The following is a 22,964-nucleotide window of genomic DNA, read 5'->3' on the forward strand; positions in this document are numbered from 1 at the left end:
ACTACGGGCTCACCATAGTCCGTGCTACTTGGAACTTTATGTTCCAGGTAGCGAATTTTTAACAACAACAACAACTGGTTATGTTCTAACTTTACACTATGTACAGCACGTCATTCTTTGTTCCAGCAGCCTATGACTCTACTTCTATAGTTTTAATGTAAGTGGCATCGTAATACTCCACAGTCCTTTCCTTAAACCGAATTGTCGACCACAAAGTATTCGATAAAGGTAAACAAATGCTGTCATTTGTTGAGTCTCAAGACTTTTCCAGTAATTGAAAGCACTGACACGGGTCTGTAGTTACCGAGTGCTGAACGACTCTGTCTGAACGAAGGATATCAAGCAGGTAACCGTTTGAGGACTGGAACTACGTTTGTCTTTTTGCATGCGAAGAACCTAGTTCATCAAGGTCGGCAGACGAAGGTGTGCACATTGATGTAACATTCTTGGGCTGATCTTATTCCACCTCACTGCCTTACTTAAATCACTGCCCTGTGATTTAAGTAGATGGAGGACTTCAACCAACAGGATAAGTACGTCAGACAACTTACAGTGCTTGGATTAAGCTTAAGGAGGTCATTGTTCTGGTTCTGACACTTTCATCGTCTTGGAAACAATCTTGGAAACCTGAGACCTTCGGAATTTGGGTCCAACTCTTCTTGATGCAAGTTTTCTTGTTGTTGCTAATTCCTGACCGGAGATAGCTCACATTTCAGTGTTTAATTGGTCATCAAGCTTGTCTAGGAGTGTTCCTCTCAGGAGCAGATGGCACGAAAATCAGCACAAAAATTACTTTTGTAGAAAACAATGATAAACTACAAACAGATATTAACGTAGTTTTCGACTGGGCAGCTGAGAATAACAAGATGTTTAACAGTGAGTAGAAAAACTCCCGACACACACTACAGTGATAAATTCCAGGTACTCAGGTATGGTAAAAATGAGGACCTTAATTAAACATAATACAGGGTACAAAACACAATCGAATCTGCCCATAGTAGGAAAGCAGCATGTCAAGGATCTGGGAATAAAGATGTCTAACGACCTAACGTTTAGGAAGCATAACCAAGCAAATATTGCGTCAGCCAGAAAAATGATAGAATGGATTACGAGAACTTTCATATCCAGAGATCCCATCACAATGGTTGTACTCTTCAAGTCACTTGTGTTGTCCCGTCTTGAGTACTGCTCAGTACTCACTTCCCCCTTCAGAGCAGGAGAGATTGCTGAAATAGAGGGAATACAGACAACATATACGGCACGCATAGACGAGATAAAGCACCTAAATTATTGGTGCTTTTTGCGTCTCAAAGCTCTCAAAAAGTACTCCCTACATAGGAGACCAGAAAGGTATCAAATAATATATACATGAAAACTATATACTGCAGAGCCAGGTTCAAAATCTACACAGTAAAATAACAAAATGATGCAGTGAACGATAGGGATGCAGAATAGAACCAGTGAAGAGCAGGGGTGCCATAGTCACAATCAGAGAACACTGTGTAAACATTAGAGGTCCACGGTTGTTCAACATCCTCCCAGCGAGTGTAAGAAATATTGCCGGAACAACAGTGGACATTTACAAGAGAAAACTAAATAGTTTTCTTCAAGGAGTGCCGGACCAACCGGGCTGTGAGTATGTAGGCCTGCGGGCCGCTCCAAGCAACAGCCTGGTGGACCAAGCTCACACAAGTCAAGCCTGGCCTCGGGCCGGGCTTGGGGAGTAGAAGAACTCCCAGAACCCCATCAACCAGGTACAATCCAGGTATTCCATTGGTATCCCCTCCAGGCCTTGATCTTGGTCTGGAAAGCCCCCGGGTACCAGACCATGGGCGACCAGGAGGTTTGGACACGCTGTCGACGGGGAATGTGCCTGTACTCACCTAGTTGTGCTTGCGGGGGTTGAGCTCTGGCTCTTAGGTCCCGCCTCTCAACTGGTGTTCAGATTCCTGAGCCTACTGGGCTCTATTATATCTACACTTGAAACTGCGTATGGAGTCAGCCTCCACCACTTGATTCCAGTTGGTACTCAGGTATGGTTACAATGATGGGTCAGCACAGGTGGAGCTCCACCTGTGTTGGAGGTCCAGTGTGCGACCAGTGAAGCCACTTGCTGGCTGCGTACATCACCCTGGGACGAGGCATAACATTCAGTTCCTCATAGCTCAGTGTGGAGAGATGGACAATTTACTCTCTCCTGAACCCTGATTGTCCTGCCCTCTCCTCCCTTCTCTCCCCTCTCCCTCTCCAGGTATACTCTCCACTGATAAGTTCCAGGTACTCAAGTACGGTAAAAACGAGGACCTTCAACAAAATACACGGTACAAAACACAATCAAACGTGCCCATAGTATTTATTTTATTTTATTTTATATATACAAGAGTTCTGGCATTCTTGTACAGCCACCAGCACGCACCAGCGTTTCGGGCAGGCCCCTGGAAACACAAACCGTATCTGTCTCTTTTCCGCTTGTTACAAGTTGTAATAAAGTTGTTACATCTTGGCTTAACGTGTTTATAACGTATTAGAACGTTGTTACAACGTGCTATATTGGTTGTTATAACTGGTTAGGAGGTGTTAAAACTTGTTCGAACGTTGTAGCAACGTCGTAGTATCGATGTGTGTTTGGCGCATGTATCCTAGTTTACCACTGGAATACGACTCGCCAAATCGTGTAAGAACCAGGTACCCATTCACTGCTGGGTGAATAGAGGCGTACAGTTAAGGGTTGGCCGTGAGTAAATCCGCCCCGGCCAGGATACGAACCCAGGCCAAAGCGCTCGAGAAACGCCTGGTGTGTGTGTTACCACTTCGCCAAGGGGACTGGTGAAGTAGGAAAGCAGCATGTAAAGGATCTGGGAATAGTGATGTCTGACGAGCTGGCGTTTAGGGAGCATAACCAAGCAAATGGTTATGCTCCTCTCCCTATATCCCTCCCCTCTTCCAAAATCCCCACCCCCCGTCCCTCCCCTCGTCACTCCACTCTTCTCCTCTCCCCCTCCCCCCCCCCGTCCCGGAAGGAGGAGTTTGATACCATCGCCGGACCATCACGCTGAAACAATACGACTGGCGGGCTTGGTCGGCCCCGCATGACAGCTTGGGTGTGTTGAGATTACCACCAGTACTCCCTCCACTCTCCTTCACTGGTCTGATCTCCCTTACTCTCCCACGACACTCACCGGACACTCCCTGGACACTCCCGGTACTCTCACCGGGACACTCAGAGTCCACGTCTTCATTTTGTTTCCTTCTAATGTGTCCATGATTTTGTCGTAATGGTTTAGTAATTGTGAAAGGCAGGAGGATCTCCTTGCTCTAAATTCATGATGATCTGGGTTGTGAATGTCAGCTCTTCTTACCTGGATTGTACCTGGTTGATGGGGTTCTGAGAGTTATTCTACTCCCCAAGCTCGGCCCGAGGCCAGACTCGACTTGTGAGAGCTTGGTCCACCAGGCTGTTGCTTGGAGCGGCCCGCAGGCCCACATACCCACAACAACCTGGTTGGTCCGGCACTCCTTCAAGAAAACTATCTAGTTTCCTCTTGAAGATGTCCACGGTTGTTCCGGCAATATTTCTTATGCTCGCTGGGAGGATGTTGAACAACCGCGGACCTCTGATGTTTATACAGTGTTCTCTGATTGTGCCTATGGCACCCCTGCTCTTCACTGGTTCTATTCTGCATTTTCTTCCATATCGTTCACTCCAGTATGTTGTTATTTTACTGTGTAGATTTGGTACCTGGCCCTCCAGTATTTTCCACGTGTATATTATTTGGTATCTCTCTCTCGTCTCCTTTCTAGTGAGTACATTTGCTTAGCTAAACGAACTCTGGGGTTCAGAATGAACAAATCCACAAGGGACGTGACGAGGACTCGAACCGACGTCCAAGAGCATCCCAGACGCTGCCTTAATCGACTGAGCTACGACATGGTATAAGAATTGCAACCAGAAATTCTACTGAATTTACTTGGATCCTGTGTTCCTGAACCCATTATGTGCCTCTAACCCTCTCCACCACCGCCCACGGGATGGGAATAGTGTGCATAATAAAGAAATAAATGAATTGCTCTGTGAATTCCTCCCTGGCTCCCACCATCACTACCTCCCTCCCTCCCTCCTTCTCTCCCTCCCTCCTTCTCTCCCTCCCTCCTTCTCTCCCTCCCTCCCTCCCTCCCTCCCTCCCTCCCTCCCTCCCTCCCTCCCTCCCTCCCTCCCTCCCTCCGTCTGGCGTTACACACACACGTGGTGAGAGCGTTGCACTCCCTGGCTTTCACAACATGGCATCCTTCCCCAGTTATCTGAGCTCTGGGTGAGGCAGCCGCGAGTGGGGGAGTCGGTGCCTGAGAGAGAGAGAGAGAGAGAGAGAGAACAAGCAAGCAAGCAAGCGAGTTAGTGTGTGAATGAACACTTGAATAAAGATTCTCCTCAAGACCTACACAGATACCGCTTCTTACACACACGAGCAGCCACCACTAGTCTTATACATGTTCTACACTCAAACTGACTCCTACACTCACTCCTCTGTCTGTCTGGCTGTACTCACGTAGTTGTGCTTGCGGGGGTTGAGCTCTGGCTCTTTGGTCCCGCCTCTCAACTGGTGTACAGGTTCCTGAGCCTACTGGGCTCTATCATATCTACATTTGAAACTGTGTATGGAGTCAGCCTCCACCACTTCACTGAATAATGCATTCCATCTGTTAACTACTCTGACACTAAAAAAGTTCTTTCTAACGTCCCTGTGGCTCATGTGGGTACTCAGTTTCCACCTGTGTCCCCTTGTTTGCGTACCTCCAGTGTTGAATAGTTCGTCTTTGTCCATTCTGTCTGCCTGTAATAACTGTTGTGTGCTCTCGATGTGTTCTCTAGAGCAGGTATGTCAAACTGAGGTTCCCCCGACGGCCATATGGGCCACATTGGTGTTGTCATGAGGGCCACACACCACAACTGAGGGTCCCCCGAGGACCATATGGACCACATTGGTGTTGTCATGAGGGCCACACACCACAACTGAGGGTCCCCCGAGGACCATATTGACCACATTGGTGTTGTCATGAGGGCCACACACCACAACTGAGGGTCCCCCGAGGACCATATGGGCCACATTGGTGTTGTCATGAGGGCCACACACCACAACTGAGGGTCCCCCGAGGACCATATGGGCCACATTGGTGTTGTCATGAGGGCCACACACCACAACTAATTGAAGTCATTTAATAAAAAAAAAATTGCAGAATATTTGTATTACTTAAACTTAGAAACATACAATGTGCATAAACATGGTTTAGCGGCTACCCACATTCATGAATGCAAAGTAATAAAGTAGTTTAACAAAAGAAAAACAAATTAAACGGCAACATAGACTTACTTCTATGCAACAACAAATACATTGTACAAAAATTCATCAGTTCAAAATGAACATTTATTTACGACTATTCAATCATTTTTATTGTTTTGGTCTGAGGCTTCACACCGCTTTTTAATGACAATTTTTGTTATGTCTGGCTGAAATGTCTGAGCAGTTGCCACTGTGATCAGAAATGACAAGTCAGAAATGACAATTTTTGTTATGTCTGGCTGAAATGTCTGAGCAGTTGCCACTTTGATCAGAAATGACAAGTGTTGATCAGTCACTCAAGATAACCTCAAGTCAGCCGTGTTCTCTGAGAAATTTTTGTTGATTTCGTGAAGGAAAATATCTGTTGACACACACGCAGGTGGAACCGAACACTGCCATAATCCTTGTGGCAAACTTTCTGAAGTTTTTTAACTTTTTCAGGAAGGTATGAAAATAAACCAGGTATCCCCACTTCCAAGATACTTTGCTCTGAGTGTAGAATCCGACTGTGTTTCTAATAGTTCTATCTGCAGGCTTTCTTCTGCCTTGGCAACATCACAGGTGAGTGGTGCTGAGCATAATTCAAAGTGGCGTTCAAAGGATGAGAAATCACAAGAAATCTATTAAAAGGCGATAGTTTAAATGATAGCAACTGCAATTTGGCCTTTAAATTGTCGTGACGCTGAACCCCGGTTCATTCCGAACACAGCGAATACACAACACATAACACCTTGCCTCAGCAACCGTTACTACCACCTATACTCCTACACACACCAGACCCTTGAGGCGTACCACTAGGTTTGTACTGGAACACAATGAATGAACATATGGAAGGTATTTAAAGGCCGTCGGGTTTTGTCATTTAATTACAAAGAATAGACTCTGACAAATAAATACATATTAACATACTCTATTAAGTCAATACACTTCCAATACCCATAGACCACTTGACCTCCGCGATCACCACCCACACTCGTAACTTCCGCCTAAGTCCCTAATACGGAATGATTACTACAACGCTCCACACCCGGTTAGTCTTACATTCAATACTCACATACTGCAGACTTAACTTGGTCACTAAGATCACAACAGGCTCTCGCATAGCTGTCTGCTACACTTCGCTGCTGCCACAAACGGAGACCTCGGAGCACTTGCCAGTTCAATTCCCACAACCAGACTGCCTCCAGTCAGCCATGGCCTCAAACATTTCACCCCGCCTCTCAAGGAAGGTATAATCCGATTAACCTTATCCCTAGAGCGGTAACCTTGATCCTAGAAGCCTGACGAAGAATAATTCCTCTTTCCAGGAATTATTAATTTGGCTAAACAGCTTCGGTCTTAATCCATTGACCTTTCTTAGATATGTGATCCATAGTCTGTCTACTTACATGTACTTCCAATCATCATTCGTTAAGTGTTGTAGTAATGATCCTCTAGCTAATAATTCCTACTAACTTGTGGATTACAACACCACTCCCCTCCTTAAACACGCATATGTCCCCATATGCATCATTGCAATGGTTCCATTAGTGCAAGGACCTGGAGGATGCACCCACCATATGTGTACAACTAAAAAATCATCCAATAAGTTCATCATACACACGATGAAATAAATTAAAATTTTCCCCGACATGACTCACAACACTTCTCCAACATATACATTATATTCACATCATAGCATAGGTAAAATAGTCTGTAATAATTTTTCCCATCTCCAACAATGCACATATACCTAAACTGCTGACATATAATTACATACAAACATAACCATAAAATTACATTGACCAGAATGCTGGCACTTAAACAGAAATGACACTAGTCATTAATATATACACAACACATATATATCTAAGGTTCTCCATCCTTAGTAACAAGTTAATTATAATTTAACATCTTGCCCTGTACTGTTAACATAAGGGCTTACAATGATCACACAATGTTTCACTGGCCTCCTCCACAATTGGCAGCATCACTTCCATTGTCTTCGTGTCCCATGGTTGCTAGGTCATAGATCCTCCATGACCCAGACAAAACCCAGGCTGTCCAGCCTGGTGAATGTTGTCAATGTCCCATCGTTGCTCTGAGCTAACGTGATCCTGGCCTCCAGAGCAACGGAGATTCCTACCCCAGGGTCATGTTCCCTCGGGTCTGTGCTGACGTCTCGTTCCAGGGCACCAATCCCAGAACGCTGTAGATACCTCACAGCTCTCTGGTCATCCTTCCTTGCTGTCCTCACCACAGCTGTAGCACATTACTCTAGGCCCATCCGCCCAGAGTGTGCCCACCTGTATTCACACCTTCCCGACCGCTGTACCTGCAAAATATTCCCTCGGAGCCCCCTGGCTCGATCCCATTATTACATGACACCCCTTCGGCTCCATACTCTCTCCCCGTATATAGCCTGAGCGCAGCTGCAAAACCATTGCAGCTGGCCCTTATCCCTGCTTTGATGTCAGGGGGCGAATTTCGCCTATAACGTCACGTTGGCTTCACTTCCTTCCCCTTTTTTTTCTAGAATTACTGAGTGTACCAAATTACAGTATCCTTTATGCGGGTCGCAGGTGTGTTTGCACAGGGCCACATGTTTGACATGCCTGTAAATGTATAAATATACTTTTAAAAGACATTCGACACATGTGACCATGGAGTGATAGCCCATAAAATAAGATTAATAGGAATAGCGGGTAAAGCGAGGCGTTGGATTTTCAACTTTGTCAAACAGAATGCAGAGAGTGACGGTCAATCAAATAAAATCAAACCCAAGTGCAGTGAAAAGCTCTGTACCCCAGGGCACAGTTCTTGTACCACTGCTATTTCTCATTCTTATCTCTGATATAGACAAAAATACTAGTCGCAGCGTTGTGTCATCCTTTGCTGATGATACAAAAATCAGCATGAAAATTGCCACTACAGAAGACACTGAAAATCTGCAGAAGACAGATATTAATAAAGTATTCAATTGGGCAACTGAAAATATCATGATGTTTAACGGTGACAAATTCCAGGTACTGAGGTATGGTGTAAACCAGGAAGTTAAACGAAACACAGGGTACAGTACACAGTCAGACTTACTCATAGAACGAAAGCAACATGTAAAAGATTGGATATTATGATGTCTGACGACCTGACATTTAGTGAACATAACCGAGCAAATATAGCGGCGGTCAGGAAAATGATAGGATGGATTATGAAAACTTTCTAATTCAGAGATCCCACAGCAATGGTAATACTATTTAAATTACTGGTGCTGTCACGTCTTGAGTATTGCTCGGTACTCGCTTCCCTTGTACAGCGGGAGAGACCTCTGAATTAGAGGGGATACAGAGAACATACACGGCACGCATAGAAACGATAAAACATCTAAATTATTGGGACCGTCTCTAAGCTCTCAAAATGTACTCTCTGGAAAGGAGACAAGAAAGGTATCCAATAATATATGCATGGAAGCTTCTTGAAGGCCAGGTCCCAAATTTGTACAGTATAATAACAACATACTGGAGCGAAAGATCTGGAAGGAAATACAGAATAGAACCAGTGAGGAGTAGAGGTGCCATAGGCACAATCAGAGAACACTGTCTTAACATCAGAGGTCCACAGCTGTTCAGCACCCTCCCAGCAAGCATTAGAAATATTGCCGGAACGAAGGTGGATGTATTCAAGAGGCACTTGGATAAGATTTTGCAAGAAGTGCCGGACTAACGGATTGTAGATACGTGGGCCTGCGGGCCGCTGCAAGCAACAGCCTGTTGGACCAAGTTATCACAAGTCGAGCCTGGCCTCAGATAAGGCTCCAGAGTAGAACTCCCGAAACACGCTCCAGACATCATTAAGACCATACCTGGCCTAGGGTATTAGGGCCATACCTGGCCTAGGGTATTAGGGCCATACCTGGCCTAGGGTATTAGGGCCATACCTGGCCTAGGGTATTAGGGCCATACCTGGCCTAGGGTATTAGGGCCATACCTGGCCTAGGGTATTAGGGCCATACCTGGCCTAGGGTATTAGGGCCATACCTGGCCTAGGGTATTAGGGCCATACCTGGCCTAGGGTATTAGGGCCATACCTGGCCTAGGGTATTAGGGCCATACCTGGCCTAGGGTATTAGGGCCATACCTGGCCTAGGGTATTAGGGCCATACCTGGCCTAGGGTATTAGGGCCATACCTGGCCTAGGGTATTAGGGCCATACCTGGCTTAGGGTATTAGGGCCATACCTGGCCTAGGGTATTAGGGCCATACCTGGCCTAGGGTATTAGGGCCATACCTGGCCTAGGGTATTAGGGCCATACCTGGCCTAGGGTATTAGGGCCATACCTGGCCTAGGGTATTAGGGCCATACCTGGCCTAGGGTATTAGGGCCATACCTGGCCTAGGGTATTAGGGCCATACCTGGCCTAGGGTATTAGGGCCATACCTGGCCTAGGGTATTAGGGCCATACCTGGCCTAGGGTATTAGGGCCATACCTGGCCTAGGGTATTAGGGCCATACCTGACTCGGACAGCGATAATAGTCAGTGTTCCGACCTGTGCTGTATACAGTTAACACTTGCCCAACATATATAGAGTACACAGGGTCAACAACACTAATCCAGTAATGGAACAGTGCTTTCTTTGGTCAACGATAATAATCCGGTAATGGAACGTCTTGGGCTTTAGAAACTGAAAATAATCCGGTAATAGTGATTTTGTGTCTGTATTGTGGAAATAATCAGGTAAAATTCAGCATGAATGATGATGTGTCCGGATAAGGGTAATAATCTAGGACGTATGATGCATCCGGATACGGGTCCGGAATCTCATGATCCGGAAAACGCCAACAATCCGTTAGTGAAATTAGTTTGTATCGTGATACTAGTGATGTTCCGGATAAGGGTAATAGTGTGCTTCGTAAGGCAGGGCATGTCCGTAAGACGGTTTTTGTTTTTTAGATTCAGCTACTGGGAACAAAAAGTTCAAAGTAGCACGGGCTATGGCGAGCCCGTAGTGGACTTACCTGGCAAAGGAGGTGAGGCGTGTAGAGGGTAAAGCGAGGGAGAGTTAGTGAGGTATACTTGGAGCGGGTTCCGGGAGCTCTTCTATTCCTTGAACTTGAGTCTAACAGGCTGTTGCTTGGAGCGGCCAGCAGGCCCACAGGCTGTTGCTTGGAGCGGCCAGCAGGCCCACAGGCTGTTGCTTGGAGCGGCCCGCAGGCCCACAGGCTGTTGCTTGGAGCGGCCCGCAGGCCCACAGGCTGTTGCTTGGAGCGGCCAGCAGGCCCACAGGCTGTTGCTTGGAGCGGCCCGCAGGCCCACAGGCTGTTGCTTGGAGCGGCCCGCAGGCCCACAGGCTGTTGCTTGGAGCGGCCCGCAGGCCCACAGGCTGTTGCTTGGAGCGGCCCGCAGGCCCACAGGCTGTTGCTTGGAGCGGCCCGCAGGCCCACAGGCTGTTGCTTGGAGCGGCCAGCAGGCCCACAGGCTGTTGCTTGGAGCGGCCAGCAGGCCCACAGGCTGTTGCTTGGAGCGGCCCTCAGGACCACAGGCTGTTGCTTGGAGCGGCCCTCAGGACCACAGGCTGTTGCTTGGAGCGGCCAGCAGGCCCACAGGCTGTTGCTTGGAGCGGCCAGCAGGCCCACAGGCTGTTGCTTGGAGCGGCCCGCAGGCCCACAGGCTGTTGCTTGGAGCGGCCAGCAGGCCCACAGGCTGTTGCTTGGAGCGGCCAGCAGGCCCACAGGCTGTTGCTTGGAGCGGCCCTCAGGACCACAGGCTGTTGCTTGGAGCGGCCCGCAGGACCACAGGCTGTTGCTTGGAGCGCCCCACATATCCACTATAGCCTGGTTAGTCCGGCACGTATTGCATGAACCTGTCTAAATACGTTTTGAAGATATCCACCTTTGTTTCGGCAATATTTCTCATGCTTGCTGGGAGGGATTGAACAGCTATGGACCTCTGATGTTCAGTGTGTCTTCTCTGATTGTGCCCATGGCACCTCTACTCTTCACTGGTTTTATTCTGCAATTTCTTCCGTATCTTTCGCTCCAGTATAGTATTTTGTTATTCTACTGTGCAAATTTGGGACCTGACCCTCCAGTATCTTCCATACCTGGTTGATACCTGGTTGATGGGGTTCTGGGAGTTCTTTTACTCCCCAAACCCGGCCCGAGGCCAGGCTTGACTTACATATATACTATTTGATACCTTTCTCGTCTCTCTTTTATAGAGCACATTTTTAGAGTTTTAAGACGGTCCCAATAATTCAGATGTTTTATCGTTTCTGTGCGTACCGTGCACGCATAGAAATATTTCATAAAAATATAAAATCTTTCATATAAATCTTTCAATCTTTAGAAATCCACGAAGATTAGTCCCAGCTCATGTGCTTCGGAAAAAATAAAATATAAAAACGGAAGCCGCGTGCAAAACTCAGGCAAATCATAACATAGAGCGGAAAGGCAATGTAAAGGATCTGGGTGTACTCATGTTGGAAGACCTTACCTTTAAAGAACACAATAAAGTAGCCGTCACAACTGCAAAAAAAATGACAGGTTGGATAACAAGAACCTTTCACACTAGAGATGCTGTACCGATGATGATACTTTTCAAAACGCTTGTGCTCTCTAAAGTGGAGTACTGCTGCATAAGCTGGAGAAATTGCTGACCTGGAGAGCGTGCAGAGATCCTTTACTGCTAGAATTCACTCAGTAAAACATCTAAATTACTGGGACCGACTAAAGAGCTTAAATCTGTATTTTCTTGAGCGCAGACGGGAGAGATACATAATAATTTACACATGTAAAATAGTAGAGGGGCTGGTCCCAAACCTGCACACAGAAATAACACCACATGAGACCAGGAGGCATGGCAGGATGTGTAGAATACCCCCGTTGAAGAGCAGAGGTGCAACAGGTACTCTGAGAGAGAACTCTATCAACATCAGAGGCCCGAGACTGTTCAACACGCTTCCACTACACATAAGGGGCATAACTGGCCGACCCCTCGCAGTGTTCAAGAGAGAACGTGACAAACACCTCCAAAGAATACGTGATCAACCAGGCTGTGAGCAGCCGCGTCCAACAGCCTGGTTGACCAGTCCAGCAACCAGGAGGCCTGGTCGACGACCGGGCCGCGGGGACGCTAAGCCCTGGAAGCACCTCAAGGTAACCTTCCCAACCATTGCATCTGGTGGTAATTATATTAGAGTAATAAAATAAGTTTTTTCTTTCTTGATTCCAAGTATCTCTACCACCTCATTGGTTGAGTATTGCATACCAGTTCCTCTTGAATATTCAGACCTACTCCTCCATTGGACCTAATTGGACCCTAATTTCTCTTGGACCCTAATTTCCCTAATTGGACCCTAACTTTTCTTATCACATCTAGATAGATTATAATTTGGGATCAGGATTTCACTATCCACGTAATCTTTCGTATGGGGTTTCCGTTAATGCTCCAAATATCGAGTTTAACTCTACAAGAAGGCCATTTATGAACTTGACTTTCTTGATTTTGACTTTAGGTCTTGTATGTTTACATATGTGAATGATTTCCCATATTGTGTGTGTCACTTCTGGTGGGCTTTGGTAGTTCTCCCCCCCCCCCCCCCAACCACTTGGGCTGGACGGTAGAGCGAAGGTCTCGCTTCATGCAAATCGGCGTTCAATCCCCGACCGTCCAAGTTGTTGGGCACCATTCCTTCCCCCCGACCCATCCCAAATCCTTATCCTGACCCCTTCACAGTGCTATATAGTCGTAATGGCTTGGCGCTTTCCCTTGATAATTCCTTCCTCCCCCCCCCCCCTCTTTATCCTGATCCAGGGTGTACTGTTTTGACACTAGTTCGTCCAGCTTTGGTAGTTATGCTGAGGAGTGTGGTAGTTTATGTGGAGTTGGGGGGGGGGGGGGGTGGTATGTGTTCGCCTGGTGATGAACTGTAGTCCAGTCTTGGATATTTTCCGTACTCCTGTAAAGGTAGGGAGGAAGTGAGGTAGCGAGGAAGGGGGAGGGGGACGGGGAGGGGGGTGGGGGTAGGAGGGAAGTATGCAAAGAGCGAGAGACAAGCTGACAAGGGAATTGAGTCGTGTTGCTTGCATAGTGAAGGTGTTGCAGATATGTTGTGGATCACTCCTCTCTCCTTTGCTCTTATCTCGCATTCTCCTCCCTCTCTCATTCGCCTCCCTCTCCTCTCTCATTCGCCTCCCTCTCCTCTCTCATTCGCCTCCCTCTCCTCTCTCATTCGCCTCCCTCTCCTCTCTCATTCGCCTCCCTCTCCTCTCTCATTCGCCTCCCTCTCCTCTCTCATTCGCCTCCCTCTCCTCTCTCATTCGCCTCCCTCTCCTCTCTCATTCGCCTCCCTCTCCTCTCTCATTCGCCTCCCTCTCCTCTCTCATTCGCCTCCCTCTCCTCTCTCATTCGCCTCCCTCTCCTCTCTCATTCGCCTCCCTCTCCTCTCTCATTCGCCTCCCTCTCCTCTCTCATTCGCCTCCCTCTCCTCTCTCATTCGCCTCCCTCTCCTCTCTCATTCGCCTCCCTCTCCTCTCTCATTCGCCTCCCTCTCCTCTCTCATTCGCCTCCCTCTCCTCTCTCATTCGCCGCCCTCTCCTCTCTCATTCGCCGCCCTCTCCTCTCTCATTCGCCGCCCTCTCCTCTCTCATTCGCCGCCCTCTCCTCTCTCATTCGCCGCCCTCTCCTCTCTCACTTCCCCGCCGCCCTCTCCTCTCTCACTTCCCCGCCGCCCTCACCATCCCGCCAGTCCTGGAGGTAAACATTGCAGTCCCCACAAAAAAACCGACTTCTGAATAAGGAGAAAACGGCAGATTGTCAGGGACACTAATACAAAAACTCGAGAATGGTCAGAGGAATTGTCGGGAGACATATTAAACAACATTTACGATAAATGTTCGTCCTCGATTCACAGTTAGAAATTCTGGGTTCGAATCCCTGGCGGGACAAAAATGGTTTACGCGTTTTCTGTCACCTAATGTGACTTTTCACCTAGCATTAAATAGGTACCCAGGAGTTAGCATTTTGTAGGGGTTGCTTCGTGAGGAAGGGTCAGTAATTCGACCCTGAGGTGGGGGGGTGGGGGGGTGGGGGGTGGGAAATCCATACCTGAAGAGGGTCTCGGGAGTCTCTACTCCTCGAACCCGGCCTCGAACCCGGCCTCGAGCCAAGCTCGACTTGTGATAACTTGGTCCACAGCCTATCCTCCAAAGAAAGACCTTCAGTTCATTCCATCCACCCGCCAAACCCCCTACTGTTTATGAATGAAAAACGGTTTACACACGACTCACAACTGATGACGTTCGAACACTTCCGGAACAAGTGCTTCGCTGACGACTGTTGTTCGAACCACCACGCAGTAAATGCTTCACCCACGTACTACAAATACAAATAATTGCCAACAGAACCTAAACACCTAACCAGTGCCTAAATATGCACAATATGCTAATATATAATAATATTAATATATATTTGAGGAAAGTTCAGTTTTGAATGAACGGAATGTTCAAATTGATGAATGGATCTTTGAGTTCGACCGCTGGATAGAATGAACTTGGTCCAAGGATGGGTTGTGGTCCACCAGGCTGTTGCTTGGAGCGGCATGCAGGCCCACATACCCACTACCCTCTCCTGGATGCAACCCCACAACATGCTGACTAACTCCTGGGTTCCTATTTAATGCTAGGTGAACAGAGACAGTAGGTGATACGAAACGCGCCCAACCATTTCTGTCTCGCCAGTGATTCGAACATACAGTATGCAGGTCTGTGGCATAGGGAGCCGGTCGGCCGAGCGGACAGCACACTGGACTTGTGATCCCGGGTTCGTTCCCGGGCGCCATCGAGAAACAATGGGCAGAGTTTCTTTCACCCTATGCCCCTGTTACCTAGCAGTAAAATAGGTACCTGGGTGTTAGTCATCTGTCACGGGCTGCTTCCTGGGGGTGGAGGCCCTGGTCGAGGACCGGGCCGCGGGGACACTAAAGCCCCGAAATCATCTCAAGATAACCTCAAGATATATGTTTTGAAATATTCCGAAGGAAGACTGCAGCCATTGTATGTATGTATACGTTCAACATCCTCCCAGCGAGTATAAGAAATATTGCCGGAACAACCGTGGACATCTTCAAAGAAAGCACTAGATAGTTTTCTTCAAGGAGTGCCGGACCAACCGGGCTGTGGTGGGTATGTGGGCCTGAGGGCCGCTCCAAGCAACAGCCTGGTGGACCAAACTCTCACAAGTGAAGCCTGGCCTCGGGCCGGGCTTGGGGAGTAGAAGAACTCCCAGAACCCCATCAACCAGGTATCAACCTAGTGGACCGTGTTAAAACAAGTCGAGTCTGACTCCAGGAGTAGAACTGGAACCCTCTCCAGGAACGCTCCAGGTTCGGGACTGTCAGTTTCACTACATTTGAAATTATATTTTTTCTTATTTTTCCTTCGGTTTTATACTGTGAACTCATAGTGGATTTGTAAGTTTAATGGGAGAGGTTTGTTGCTGTTGTTGTTCTTTCTTACACCTGGCTCTTGACACACACGGTGTAACGCTTCATATAGTCTAGGGCAGGTGTTTACTAGTTGTGTTTACTAGTTGTGTTTACTAGTTGTGTTTTTGCGGGGGTTGAGCTTTGCTCTTTCGGCCCACCTCTCAACTGTCAATCAACTGTTTACTAACTACTTTTTTCCCCACACCACACACACACACATACCCCAGGAAGCAGCCCGTGACAGCTGACTAACTCCCAGGTACCTATTTACTGCTAGGTAACAGGGGCATTCAGGGCGAAAGAAACTTTGCCCATTCGTTTCTGCCTTGTGCGGGAATCGAACCCGCGCCACAGAATTACGAGTCCTGCGCGTTATCCACCAGGCTACGAGGCCCCAGGTGTATAAATGTCCAGGTACCTTAGTATCACACACCTGGCTCTTGACACACACAGTGTAACCCTTCATATAGTGTAGGGCAGCTGTATAAATGTAATAGTGGTGTAAGGAGATAATTTAGCTTTGTCACAGGTGCTGAGAGAAGAGAAGAGAAGCCATGACGGGAGGCTTCTTACACCACTTTGGAGATATCTTACCAGCACTAACCACCGGAAGCACTTCCGTTCAGCCTCCTCCACCGTGTCTGAAGGGACTTTATTTTTTGTTAAATCTGAACTCATCTTGTGGGTAGAAGGTGTTGGTGAGGGGATGAGTAGGTGAGTGTGATTACTGAACTGAAACAGTGAAGTTGAAACATATGTGAAAGATCTTATAGATGTGCTTTTTGTTAAATAACTTATTAAGGTACCTGGCCATTTATACAGCTGTCCTAGGCTGTATGAAGGGTTACACAGTGTGTGTCAAGAGCCAGGTGTGTGATACTAAGGTACCTGGACATTTATACAGCTGCCCTAGACTATATGAAGGGTTACACAGTGTGTGTCAAGAGCCAGGTGTGTGATACTAAGGTACCTGGACATTTATACAGCTGTCCTAGACTATATGAAGGGTTACACCGTGTGTGTCAAGAGCCAGCTGTGTGATAATAAAAATCCCCATCTCGCAGGATTGTACATGGGATAAGTATCAGAGTTACGTCCGCGGACGGAGCAAGTACAGTATATCCCAGGGGTGTCGACAGTCCCACAGCATGGATGATACTGGAGGGTCAGGTCCCAAATTTGCACAGTAAAATAACAACAAACTGGAGCGAAAGATACGGAAGGAAATGCAGAACAGAACTATTGAGGAGTAGAGGTGCCATAGGCACAATCAGAGAACAAAGTGTGAACACCAGAGGTCCACAGCTGTTCAACACCCTCCCAGCAAGCATTAGAAATATTGCTGGAACGAAGGTGGATGAATTCATGAGGCACCAGGACAGGTTCTTGCAAGAAGTGCCGGACCAACCAGGCTGTGGTGGGTATGTGGGCCGCTCCAAGCAACAGCCTGTTGGACCAAGTTATCACAAGTCGAGCCTGGCCTCAGGTCGGACTCACAGACTAGAACATCTCTCGAGACCCTCTCCAGGTAAGGTCGAGGTGCGATCCAGGGTCCTTGATAGTCAACTCCGCCGTGGTTCTCGATAGCCTCGCCCCCCCCCCTCGAGGTCCTTGATGGGGGGGGGGTCTTTTTACCACACCTGCAGGTGTGGAGGCCGGGCATGGGATGTGAACAGTGTTGTCAAGATGTCTTACTGCTCTGTTCAGCTGGTCATTGTGTGTGTGTGGGGGGGGGGGGGATGGAGGGGCCCGTGTGTGTGTGTGTGTGGGGGGGGGGGATGGAGGGGCCCGTGTGTGTGTGTGTGGGGGGGGGATGGAGGGGCCCGTGTGTGTGTGTGTGTGTGTGTGTGTGCACATGTGGAAAGGGGGGAGGAGGGTCCCAAAGGGGGCAGCAAGGGGCTCTGTGCCACACTGGTTTTGGGGAGCAGAAGGGTAAATTGGTAAGAAAATTTGGCTGGAAATTGGCTGCACTTATGACATAATTTTATTTATATCATCTGTAAAATTTGTGTAAATTGGCAAGGAAATTGGTGGTTGTGTAGTATGGTAATTGTATGGCTGGGTATTGTAGTACTTAATAAAGAGTTTTAGTTAAATTAGCAGTTGTTTGACTGCTAAATTTACTGAAATTGGCTACCAAATAGTTTGCTAATGATAATTGGCTGACATTTGGTTGATAAAGAGTAACATAAACTAGACAGAACAAAAGTGACTGATAACAGAATTACATTTACATAAAATTGGACTGGAAATAGGGATATGTTTGGGTACATATTCTGAGAGAAATTTTCCCCGGGTTAATAGTCAAGGTGATGCAAAAATTAACTTCGAATAAAAGTAAAAATTTAATTTGAAAATGTTGTACAATTTTTAAATTGAGAGGAAAATTAGTTGGGAATTGGATACACTACTTTTTTACAATAAGTGAATGAATTGCAAAGCCCCAGTTCTAATTAATCGGTAATTAGGTTTATAATTTGATACGTAAATAAACTTGTGAATTATTTGGTAGCAGATTTGAATTAATTGTGCAAAAAGAGAAACATAATTGGTGCCAACGGACAATAAAAGCCCATTTCAACTGTCATATAGTGAGTGAACGATCATAAATAGGAATGAAATCCAACAAGCTGGAAAAACTACACATCATTAACCTAAAATGGTTTTAAATTGGCAGAAATTGGGTGAGCGAAAATTATTTCCTTTGGGCTCAGGTTATTTACTGAAGACATTAATGGCTTAACACTTAAAGCAACACTTAAGGGCACAAAAATGGGAACCAATTGCTGCTCGGAAAATTGGCATCTTGCTGTTTTTTTCTCCATTTGGAGGGAACCGTCTTCGCCGTCTTGCTTTTATTTATTTTTTTTTTTTTATTAAGTTATGAGGTACATCTGCATTAGTGCAGCTACCCTAGACTATATGAAGTGGAGTACAGTGTGTCAAAAAAAAGCTAACTAGGTGATGCTATAAAATCCCCATCACACAGGATGGTTAGTCATACAGAGGCATGTGATAAGCAGTCTGCACTGGCAGACTCCGGATGCATTTTGAGGATATCAACAACACAAGATTGAATAAGGTAGCAGTGGTAATACAAGTCCCCATCTCGCAGGATGGTTAGTCATACAGGGCCATGTGTTTAATAGCCTGCACTGGCAAATTTTGGGTATACTGTGAGGATATCTTCAAGAATACGAGAGTGAATAAAGTAATTGCAAAGCTCCAGGTACCTCATGCCAACTGGTCTGAAAGGTCTAATAACTGGGCATTCAGTGATGTAGTGCGGGAGATCATGCCGTAGTTCCTGCTCACAGAGTGTGTCTTGCTTTTATTTTTTTTTTTTTTTTTTTTTTTTTATTAACATATTAGGTACATCTGCATTAGTGCAGCTACCCTAGACTATATGAAGTGGAGTACAGTGTGTCAAAAAAAACTAACTAGGTGATGCTATAAAATCCCCATCACACAGGATGGTTAGTCATACAGAGGCATGTGATTAGCGGTCTGCACTGGCAGACTCCGGATGCATTTTGAGGATATCAACAACACAAGATTGAATAAGGTAGCAGTGGTAATACAAGTCCCCATCTCGCAGGATGGTTAGTCATACAGAGTCATGTGTTTAATAGCCTGCACTGGCAAATTTTGGGTATACTGTGAGGATATCTTCAAGAATACGAGAGTGAATAAAGTAATTGCAAAGCTCCAGGTACCTCATGCCAACTGGTCTGAAAGGTCTAATAATTGGGCATTCAGTGATGTAGTGCGGGAGATCATGCCGTAGTTCCTGCTCACAGAGTTTGCAACTGGAGTGCTCAGGATTGGGAGACCCGTCACCTGCAGCCACCTGCCACAGGTAACGGTAACCCAACCTGATCCTTGCAACCACTGTGTCGCACAGTCTAGTGGACGTTTTGTGCTGTCCATAGATGTAGGTTTCAGATCTGAACAAATCATAGCTTTTTATACTAGTACTTTCAGGTCGTTGGGAGTCAGTAAGTTCTTTCCTATCAGATCTGAATGTTTGGACCAATACAGTTTTGACAGCAGAGATAGGGATACCTAGATCTAATTCAACTTCAAACTTGTTACACGCTAATTTGGCTGCAATGTCTGTCTCATTATGATGGGTTATATTTATGTGTGAAGGTATCCATACAAAGGAAATTCGAGACCCTTTACTCTGTGCATCAATTAGGTCATTTATAATTGGGAGTATGAGGTTCTTGCTGTCGATCTTCCAAGAGAAGTTTTCGATTGCTTGAAGAGCAGACTTTGAATCGCAGAATATTATTCCTCCTCCAATATTTTTTAATGTGCTGGTTGCTAAATGTAATGCTGCTAGTTCTGCTTGTGTGGAGGTCAGCCAGTTGTTTAGCCTGACACTGACAGACTTTGTGCAAATATTATTTCTATAGAACCTACATGCCGCTGCAGTCCGTCCAGTAGAAGACTGGACTGAGCCGTCGGTGTAGACACAGTGCTCGTGAGATCTTAGACTCTCGATGGAGGAGGCAATTGTTTCAAGAGTGACAGCTTTGAGTAGAGCAAGATTCTCATTATCTTTCTTGGTGACAGGTGTGTATGATACTTGAATGGTGGGGTACAGATAAAGAGGAATATCAGAGACAGGTAGATTGCACTTAAAAGGAATGTTAAGTTTAATGAGATTGTAAGCATTGTTTCTCAGCCAATTATCATAAAAGGAGTGAGTTGGTATGTCGGCACCAGTCAAAAGGGTGTTAACAGCACTAAATAATTTGTCTCTGAGCAATGTAGGAGATGTAGGATCTCTCATGACTTTAAGACAGAAGGTAGTGTTAACTTGCATTATTCTCTCTAGTATGGTTGGAAACTTCAGTTCTTCCCTCATGTTGATGATTCTTGTGCATCTTGGGGCACCAAGAATTATCCTCATGGCCTCGTTCTGTATTACTTCAAGTTTGTCCAACACAGAGGAGGGGAAATTAATTAAGTGCAGAGCATTATAATCAACGAGAGATCTAACAAACATCATATAGAATAGTCTAGCATATTTAATATTGATACCAATATTCTTACCAGTAAGTGTTCTCAATGGTTTTAGTCTTTCTTTTAACCTACGGTGTAGATCATTTACAATGTCACTGTTAATACCAACTCCAAGGTATTTGTGCTGCCCACACGTTTCAATGTTCTGGTTGTTGACCTTGAAAGCTATAGGGACATGAGTTTTCTCTTTGGGATGGAGAACTCTGGATTTAGTTATAGAGATAACAAGACCACATTCAATGCTTTTAGCAGCGAATGAATCAAGTAGAGCTTGCAGTCTAGTTTGGGAATTTGCAACAATGCATATATCATCGGCATAACAAATGACGGCTTCGTCAGGTAGTGTGGGAATATCAATTGTTAATTTGTGCATCAGAACATTGAACAGTGTGGGACTTAGCACTCCACCCTGGGGTGTACCCAACTCAAAGGGTGCACAGAGTTTACTTTTGACCCCCTTGAAAAGGACTGAGGCGGTTCTGTTACTCAGGTACCCCCTGAGCCATGTCAACAGTCTTCCCTTAACTCCAAAAGAGGCTAGCTGTTCTAGGATTATTTCTTTGTTTGCTGTATCAAAAGCAGTTTGGAGATCAATAAATGCCGCCTGAGAGTTTGGTCCCCCTCTGATAAAATACTCAGCAAAGCAAGTTTGTGTGCTTCTTCCAGGAAGGAAACCATACAGGTTAGGGGCAAGGTGGGGCTTGATTTGAAACATTAGTCTGTCGAGAATAATTCTCTCAAGAACTTTGCACATGCACGACGTCAGAGAAATGGGTCTAAATTTTTGTGAATTAGGCTTGGGTATGGGTATTATGAGTCCCTGTGTCCAGCGGTCAGGTAAAACACCCTGCCTTAGACTTTGATTAAACAATTCTAGCAAAGGGCTATTTGGCAGCTCAGCAAGTACTCTCATGGTGTTGTATGTGATGCCATCCTCTCCAGGAGAGGTAGCCTTACCTTTCTTGAGTGCATTTTTAATTTCAAAGGGGGTTATGCCATAGTTATCATCAGGCCCTATTTCACTACAGGCAATTTCAATATTGAAGTTACGATTTATTTTAGTACTAGCCAGATAGTTTTGCACATCTAGGGGCAGGCTGCTTATACTAGCAGTGCTTGCATATTGCTGAAGCAGCATGTCGGCATAGTCTACAGGTGAATGGTGATCAAGCTGACGACTGCTAGGACGAGAAATCTTTTTAATTTTATTCCACATTTGGGATGAGGATGTTGCATGATTGATGCCTTGCAGAAACTGTTCCCAGTGCTGGTTATACACCTGTTCCTTTAGCTCTCTAAACTCTCGGCTGGCTTTAAGAAATATGTTGAGGGTGTCAGCTGTTTTATGTGTTTTATACTGCTCAGCGAGGAATAGAACTCTGTCATGCAGGGGCATAAGGCGTGAGTCAGTGAACCACCTCTGTCCCTTCCTCATTGGTTTGGGTCTTGCGGATTTTACAACATTGTCATAAAAAGCGGTTACTTCAGTGACCAGGTCCTCATATAATGCATTGACGGTAGTAAAGCAGTAAGTGTTATACCATTCAGAAATGCGGAATTTGAAGAGCATGTGTAAATTTTCAGGGATATTAATTATTTTTTTTCCAAAGCTTAGGGGTTTGACATTATTGATAGTGTATGAACTGAATATGGCAAAATGATCACTAACTAATTCATGAACAATTGATCCTCCGACAGCATTATCAATGAGGCCGTGACCAATGACATAATCAAGCCTGCCACCCCTGAGGTGTGTGACGTTAGAGGAGTCAAAGTTGAATACGGACATGTTATTATCTCTTAAGTATTTTACAAAGACTCTGCCATTCCCGTTTGTTTTGGTGTCACCCAGGCTAGTGTGTCTAGCATTAAAATCACCCATTACAATGGTTTGAGAGCTGCTGGTAATTTTTGGGAGAGAAGCTTCCACCATTTGATCACACCTTACATATACATTAACTAAGTTAAGAAACCCGGTCGCTGTAGCAATCTGAAACTGCTGATAATATGAGTCGTCACTTTTGTGGTTTTTAACATGTTTACACACTAGGTTACTTTTAACATACGTCAAGATACCGACATCATGGGAACCAACATTTGAGAAAGCTACATAACCTGAGAGTTTGGGTGGCGT

The 22,964-nt window shown here is 46.0% G+C and overlaps 1 protein-coding gene across 8 annotated transcripts in view; it reads left to right on the forward strand.

Annotated features, from left to right (window-relative positions):
* The window catches only part of LOC123752290 (hexosaminidase D-like), a 373,939-nt gene that overhangs the window by 279,337 nt on the left and 71,638 nt on the right, over positions 1-22,964 (forward strand). The window contains exon 1 of one of the 8 annotated variants that reach the window (XM_069308838.1): positions 16,463-17,324. The exons of the other annotated variants lie outside the window; for them this stretch is intronic. The gene's annotated coding sequence lies outside the window, so the exon portion shown is untranslated. Of the gene's footprint in view, positions 1-16,462; positions 17,325-22,964 lie in introns of those variants that run through there. 8 annotated transcript variants of the gene reach the window in all.

This window comes from Procambarus clarkii, chromosome 1 (assembly GCF_040958095.1).
Source record: "Procambarus clarkii isolate CNS0578487 chromosome 1, FALCON_Pclarkii_2.0, whole genome shotgun sequence".
In the NCBI taxonomy this organism is placed as follows: domain Eukaryota; kingdom Metazoa; phylum Arthropoda; class Malacostraca; order Decapoda; family Cambaridae; genus Procambarus; species Procambarus clarkii.